The sequence below is a fragment of the Eubalaena glacialis genome, chromosome X (assembly GCF_028564815.1).
Source record: "Eubalaena glacialis isolate mEubGla1 chromosome X, mEubGla1.1.hap2.+ XY, whole genome shotgun sequence".
Lineage (NCBI taxonomy): Eukaryota > Metazoa > Chordata > Mammalia > Artiodactyla > Balaenidae > Eubalaena > Eubalaena glacialis.
Window position 1 is genome coordinate 54,515,399 of NC_083736.1, and position 8,096 is coordinate 54,523,494.

Consider the following 8,096-nt stretch of genomic DNA (forward strand, 5'->3'; position numbering starts at 1 on the left):
GCATACACGCAGGACCAGAGCTTACTGTCTCTACGCAGTGTTCTGGTACCGAAACGGTTGCTTAAGCAAAGTCCCTAGGAATGTTGGAAAGCTTACTACCGTGAAACTGAAGCAGAACAGCGATGAAGGCCTCATGGAGCTGCTGCACGCCTCCCGTTTTGCCAGCATAATCAGGGCCTTACTTCGAGGCTAGTGCTCATATTGACTTTCATGTTTGGTATAGAGCAGAGCAGGGTGAGCTTCCAACTAGGAACTGGAAGCACAAGGTTTCTTTCGAGAAAGCTCATTTTCTTCTATGAACCATGCCGGCTGTAAGTAAAAGCACGGTAACAACAGTGCTTTCATGTAGCTTCGGGGCCGCATCAACGGAGCTTTCATGATGGGAAAACTAGCCTTGTGCCATCAGTCTCTAATTTCTAGGTTGACACGCAGCATACACGCAGGAGCAGAGCTTCCTGGTTCTACGCAGTGTTCTGGTACTGAAACGGGTGCTGAAGCAAGTCCCCTAGGAGTGTTGAAAAGCTTACTACCTTGAAACTAAAGCAGAACAACGATGAAGGCCTCATGGAGCTGCTGCACGCCTCTCGTTTTGCAAGGATAATCAGGGCCTTACTTCGAAGCTTGGGCTCACGTTGACTTTCACTTTAGGTATAGCGCAGAGCAGGGTGAGCTTCCAACAAGGAACTGGAAACCCAAGGTTTCTTAGGAGAAAACTCATTTTCTTCTCAGAACCATGCCGGCAGTGAGGAAAACCCCGGCAACAACAATGCTTCTCAGGTAGCTTCGAGGCCGCATGAACGGAGCTTTCATAATGGGAAAAGAAGCCTTATGCCATCAGTCTCCAATTTCTAGGTTGACACGCAGCATACACGCAGGACCAGAGCTTACTGTCTCTACGCAGTGTTCTGGTACCGAAACGGTTGCTTAAGCAAAGTCCCTAGGAGTCTTGGAAAGCTTACTACCGTGAAACTAAAGCAGAACAGCGATGAAGGCCTCATGGAGCTGCTGCACGCCTCCCGTTTTGCCAGCATAATCAGGGCCTTACTTCGAGGCTAGTGCTCACATTGACTTTCACGTTTGGTATAGAGCAGAGCAGGGTGAGCTTCCAACTAGGAACTGGAAGCACAAGGTTTCTTTCGAGAAAACTCATTTTCTTCTATGAACCATGCCGGCTGTAAGTAAAAGCACGGTAACAACAGTGCTTTTCAGGTAGCTTCGGGGCCGCATCAACGGAGCTTTCATAATGGGAAAACTAGCCTTGTGCCATCAGTCTCTAATTTCTAGGTTGACACGCAGCATACACGCAGGAGCAGAGCTTCCTGGTTCTACGCAGTGTTCTGGTACTGAAACGGGTGCTGAAGCAAGGCCCCTAGGAGTGTTGAAAAGCTTACTACCTTGAAACTAAAGCAGAACAACGATGAAGGCCTCATGGAGCTGCTGCACGCCTCTCGTTTTGCAAGGATAATCAGGGCCTTACTTCGAAGCTTGGGCTCACGTTGACTTTCACTTTAGGTATAGCGCAGAGCAGGGTGAGCTTCCAACAAGGAACTGGAAACCCAAGGTTTCTTAGGAGAAAACTCATTTTCTTCTCAGAACCATGCCGGCAGTGAGGAAAACCCCGGCAACAACAATGCTTTTCAGGTAGCTTCGAGGCCGCATGAACGGAGCTTTCATAATGGGAAAAGAAGCCTTATGCCATCAGTCTCCAATTTCTAGGTTGACACGCAGCATACACGCAGGACCAGAGCTTACTGTCTCTACGCAGTGTTCTGGTACCGAAACGGTTGCTTAAGCAAAGTCCCTAGGAGTCTTGGAAAGCTTACTACCGTGAAACTAAAGCAGAACAGCGATGAAGGCCTCATGGAGCTGCTGCACGCCTCCCGTTTTGCCAGCATAATCAGGGCCTTACTTCGAGGCTAGTGCTCACATTGACTTTCACGTTTGGTATAGAGCAGAGCAGGGTGAGCTTCCAACTAGGAACTGGAAGCACAAGGTTTCTTTCGAGAAAACTCATTTTCTTCTATGAACCATGCCGGCTGTAAGTAAAAGCACGGTAACAACAGTGCTTTTCAGGTAGCTTCGGGGCCGCATCAACGGAGCTTTCATAATGGGAAAACTAGCCTTGTGCCATCAGTCTCTAATTTCTAGGTTGACACGCAGCATACACGCAGGAGCAGAGCTTCCTGGTTCTACGCAGTGTTCTGGTACTGAAACGGGTGCTGAAGCAAGTCCCCTAGGAGTGTTGAAAAGCTTACTACCTTGAAACTAAAGCAGAACAACGATGAAGGCCTCATGGAGCTGCTGCACGCCTCTCGTTTTGCAAGGATAATCAGGGCCTTACTTCGAAGCTTGGGCTCCCGTTGACTTTCACTTTAGGTATAGCGCAGAGCAGGGTGAGCTTCCAACAAGGAACTGGAAACCCAAGGTTTCTTAGGAGAAAACTCATTTTCTTCTCAGAACCATGCCGGCAGTGAGGAAAACCCCGGCAACAACAATGCTTTTCAGGTAGCTTCGAGGCCGCATGAACGGAGCTTTCATAATGGGAAAAGAAGCCTTATGCCATCGGTCTCCAATTTCTAGGTTGACACGCAGCATACACGCAGGACCAGAGCTTACTGTCTCTACGCAGTGTTCTGGTACCGAAACGGTTGCTTAAGCAAAGTCCCTAGGAGTCTTGGAAAGCTTACTACCGTGAAACTAAAGCAGAACAGCGATGAAGGCCTCATGGAGCTGCTGCACGCCTCCCGTTTTGCCAGCATAATCAGGGCCTTACTTCGAGGCTAGTGCTCACATTGACTTTCACGTTTGGTATAGAGCAGAGCAGGGTGAGCTTCCAACTAGGAACTGGAAGCACAAGGTTTCTTTCGAGAAAGCTCATTTTCTTCTATGAACCATGCCGGCTGTAAGTAAAAGCACGGTAAGAACAGTGCTTTCAGGTAGCTTCGGGGCCGCATCAACGGAGCTTTCATAATGGGAAAACTAGCCTTGTGCCATCAGTCTCTAATTTCTAGGTTGACACGCAGCATACACGCAGGAGCAGAGCTTCCTGGTTCTACGCAGTGTTCTGGTACTGCAACGGGTGCTGAAGCAAGGCCCCTAGGAGTGTTGAAAAGCTTACTACCTTGAAACTAAAGCAGAACAACGATGAAGGCCTCATGGAGCTGCTGCACGCCTCTCGTTTTGCAAGGATAATCAGGGCCTTACTTCGAAGCTTGGGCTCACGTTGACTTTCACTTTAGGTATAGCGCAGAGCAGGGGGAGCTTCCAACAAGGAACTGGAAACCCAAGGTTTCTTAGGAGAAAACTCATTTTCTTCTCAGAACCATGCCGGCAGTGAGGAAAACCCCGGCAACAACAATGCTTTTCAGGTAGCTTCGAGGCCGCATGAACGGAGCTTTCATAATGGGAAAAGAAGCCTTATGCCATCAGTCTCCAATTTCTAGGTTGACACGCAGCATACACGCAGGACCAGAGCTTACTGTCTCTACGCAGTGTTCTGGTACCGAAACGGTTGCTTAAGCAAAGTCCCTAGGAGTCTTGGAAAGCTTACTACCGTGAAACTAAAGCAGAACAGCGATGAAGGCCTCATGGAGCTGCTGCACGCCTCCCGTTTTGCCAGGATAATCAGGGCCTTACTTCGAGGCTAGTGCTCACATTGACTTTCACGTTTGGTATAGAGCAGAGCAGGGTGAGCTTCCAACTAGGAACTGGAAGCACAAGGTTTCTTTCGAGAAAACTCATTTTCTTCTATGAACCATGCCTACTGTAAGTAAAAGCACGGTAAAAACAGTGCTTTTCAGGTAGCTTCGGAGCCGCATCAACGGCACTTTCATAATGGGAAAACTAGCCTTGTGCCATCAGTCTCTAATTTCTAGGTTGACACGCAGCATACACGCAGGAGCAGAGCTTCCTGGTTCTACGCAGTGTTCTGGTACTGAAACGGGTGCTGAAGCAAGGCCCCTAGGAGTGTTGAAAAGCTTACTACCTTGAAACTAAAGCAGAACAACGATGAAGGCCTCATGGAGCTGCTGCACGCCTCTCGTTTTGCAAGGATAATCAGGGCCTTACTTCGAAGCTTGGGCTCACGTTGACTTTCACTTTAGGTATAGCGCAGAGCAGGGTGAGCTTCCAACAAGGAACTGGAAACCCAAGGTTTCTTAGGAGAAAACTCATTTTCTTCTCAGAACCATGCCGGCAGTGAGGAAAACCCCGGCAACAACAATGCTTCTCAGGTAGCTTCGAGGCCGCATGAACGGAGCTTTCATAATGGGAAAAGAAGCCTTATGCCATCAGTCTCCAATTTCTAGGTTGACACGCAGCATACACGCAGGACCAGAGCTTACTGTCTCTACGCAGTGTTCTGGTACCGAAACGGTTGCTTAAGCAAAGTCCCTAGGAGTCTTGGAAAGCTTACTACCGTGAAACTAAAGAAGAACAGCGATGAAGGCCTCATGGAGCTGCTGCACGCCTCCCGTTTTGCCAGCATAATCAGGGCCTTACTTCGAGGCTAGTGCTCACATTGACTTTCACGTTTGGTATAGAGCAGAGCAGGGTGAGCTTCCAACTAGGAACTGGAAGCACAAGGTTTCTTTCGAGAAAACTCATTTTCTTCTATGAACCATGCCGGCTGTAAGTAAAAGCACGGTAACAACAGTGCTTTTCAGGTAGCTTCGGGGCCGCATCAACGGAGCTTTCATAATGGGAAAACTAGCCTTGTGCCATCAGTCTCTAATTTCTAGGTTGACACGCAGCATACACGCAGGAGCAGAGCTTCCTGGTTCTACGCAGTGTTCTGGTACTGAAACGGGTGCTGAAGCAAGGCCCCTAGGAGTGTTGAAAAGCTTACTACCTTGAAACTAAAGCAGAACAACGATGAAGGCCTCATGGAGCTGCTGCACGCCTCTCGTTTTGCAAGGATAATCAGGGCCTTACTTCGAAGCTTGGGCTCACGTTGACTTTCACTTTAGGTATAGCGCAGAGCAGGGTGAGCTTCCAACAAGGAACTGGAAACCCAAGGTTTCTTAGGAGAAAACTCATTTTCTTCTCAGAACCATGCCGGCAGTGAGGAAAACCCCGGCAACAACAATGCTTTTCAGGTAGCTTCGAGGCCGCATGAACGGAGCTTTCATAATGGGAAAAGAAGCCTTATGCCATCAGTCTCCAATTTCTAGGTTGACACGCAGCATACACGCAGGACCAGAGCTTACTGTCTCTACGCAGTGTTCTGGTACCGAAACGGTTGCTTAAGCAAAGTCCCTAGGAGTCTTGGAAAGCTTACTACCGTGAAACTAAAGCAGAACAGCGATGAAGGTCTCATGGAGCTGCTGCACGCCTCCCGTTTTGCCAGGATAATCAGGGCCTTACTTCGAGGCTAGTGCTCACATTGACTTTCACGTTTGGTATAGAGCAGAGCAGGGTGAGCTTCCAACTAGGAACTGGAAGCACAAGGTTTCTTTCGAGAAAACTCATTTTCTTCTATGAACCATGCCTACTGTAAGTAAAAGCACGGTAACAACAGTGCTTTTCAGGTAGCTTCGGAGCCGCATCAACGGCACTTTCATAATGGGAAAACTAGCCTTGTGCCATCAGTCTCTAATTTCTAGGTTGACACGCAGCATACACGCAGGAGCAGAGCTTCCTGGTTCTACGCAGTGTTCTGGTACTGAAACGGGTGCTGAAGCAAGTCCCCTAGGAGTGTTGAAAAGCTTACTACCTTGAAACTAAAGCAGAACAACGATGAAGGCCTCATGGAGCTGCTGCACGCCTCTCGTTTTGCAAGGATAATCAGGGCCTTACTTCGAAGCTTGGGCTCACGTTGACTTTCACTTTAGGTATAGCGCAGAGCAGGGTGAGCTTCCAACAAGGAACTGGAAACCCAAGGTTTCTTAGGAGAAAACTCATTTTCTTCTCAGAACCATGCCGGCAGTGAGGAAAACCCCGGCAACAACAATGCTTCTCAGGTAGCTTCGAGGCCGCATGAACGGAGCTTTCATAATGGGAAAAGAAGCCTTATGCCATCAGTCTCCAATTTCTAGGTTGACACGCAGCATACACGCAGGACCAGAGCTTACTGTCTCTACGCAGTGTTCTGGTACCGAAACGGTTGCTTAAGCAAAGTCCCTAGGAGTCTTGGAAAGCTTACTACCATGAAACTAAAGCAGAACAGCGATGAAGGCCTCATGGAGCTGCTGCACGCCTCCCGTTTTGCCAGCATAATCAGGGCCTTACTTCGAGGCTAGTGCTCACATTGACTTTCACGTTTGGTATAGAGCAGAGCAGGGTGAGCTTCCAACTAGGAACTGGAAGCACAAGGTTTCTTTCGAGAAAACTCATTTTCTTCTATGAACCATGCCGGCTGTAAGTAAAAGCACGGTAACAACAGTGCTTTTCAGGTAGCTTCGGGGCCGCATCAACGGAGCTTTCATAATGGGAAAACTAGCCTTGTGCCATCAGTCTCTAATTTCTAGGTTGACACGCAGCATACACGCAGGAGCAGAGCTTCCTGGTTCTACGCAGTGTTCTGGTACTGAAACGGGTGCTGAAGCAAGGCCCCTAGGAGTGTTGAAAAGCTTACTACCTTGAAACTAAAGCAGAACAACGATGAAGGCCTCATGGAGCTGCTGCACGCCTCTCGTTTTGCAAGGATAATCAGGGCCTTACTTCGAAGCTTGGGCTCACGTTGACTTTCACTTTAGGTATAGCGCAGAGCAGGGTGAGCTTCCAACAAGGAACTGGAAACCCAAGGTTTCTTAGGAGAAAACTCATTTTCTTCTCAGAACCATGCCGGCAGTGAGGAAAACCCCGGCAACAACAATGCTTTTCAGGTAGCTTCGAGGCCGCATGAACGGAGCTTTCATAATGGGAAAAGAAGCCTTATGCCATCAGTCTCCAATTTCTAGGTTGACACGCAGCATACACGCAGGACCAGAGCTTACTGTCTCTACGCAGTGTTCTGGTACCGAAACGGTTGCTTAAGCAAAGTCCCTAGGAGTCTTGGAAAGCTTACTACCGTGAAACTAAAGCAGAACAGCGATGAAGGCCTCATGGAGCTGCTGCACGCCTCCCGTTTTGCCAGCATAATCAGGGCCTTACTTCGAGGCTAGTGCTCACATTGACTTTCACGTTTGGTATAGAGCAGAGCAGGGTGAGCTTCCAACTAGGAACTGGAAGCACAAGGTTTCTTTCGAGAAAACTCATTTTCTTCTATGAACCATGCCGGCTGTAAGTAAAAGCACGGTAACAACAGTGCTTTTCAGGTAGCTTCGGGGCCGCATCAACGGAGCTTTCATAATGGGAAAACTAGCCTTGTGCCATCAGTCTCTAATTTCTAGGTTGACACGCAGCATACACGCAGGAGCAGAGCTTCCTGGTTCTACGCAGTGTTCTGGTACTGAAACGGGTGCTGAAGCAAGGCCCCTAGGAGTGTTGAAAAGCTTACTACCTTGAAACTAAAGCAGAACAACGATGAAGGCCTCATGGAGCTGCTGCACGCCTCTCGTTTTGCAAGGATAATCAGGGCCTTACTTCGAAGCTTGGGCTCACGTTGACTTTCACTTTAGGTATAGCGCAGAGCAGGGTGAGCTTCCAACAAGGAACTGGAAACCCAAGGTTTCTTAGGAGAAAACTCATTTTCTTCTCAGAACCATGCCGGCAGTGAGGAAAACCCCGGCAACAACAATGCTTTTCAGGTAGCTTCAAGGCCGCATGAACGGAGCTTTCATAATGGGAAAAGAAGCCTTATGCCATCAGTCTCCAATTTCTAGGTTGACACGCAGCATACACGCAGGACCAGAGCTTACTGTCTCTACGCAGTGTTCTGGTACTGAAACGGGTGCTGAAGCAAGTCCCCTAGGAGTGTTGAAAAGCTTACTACCTTGAAACTAAAGCAGAACAACGATGAAGGCCTCATGGAGCTGCTCCACGCCTCTCTTTTTGCAAGGATAATCAGGGCCTTACTTCGAAGCTTGGGCTCACGTTGACTTTCACTTTAGGTATAGCGCAGAGCAGGGGGAGCTTCCAACAAGGAACTGGAAACCCAAGGTTTCTTAGGAGAAAACTCATTTTCTTCTCAGAACCATGCCGGCAATGAGGAAAAC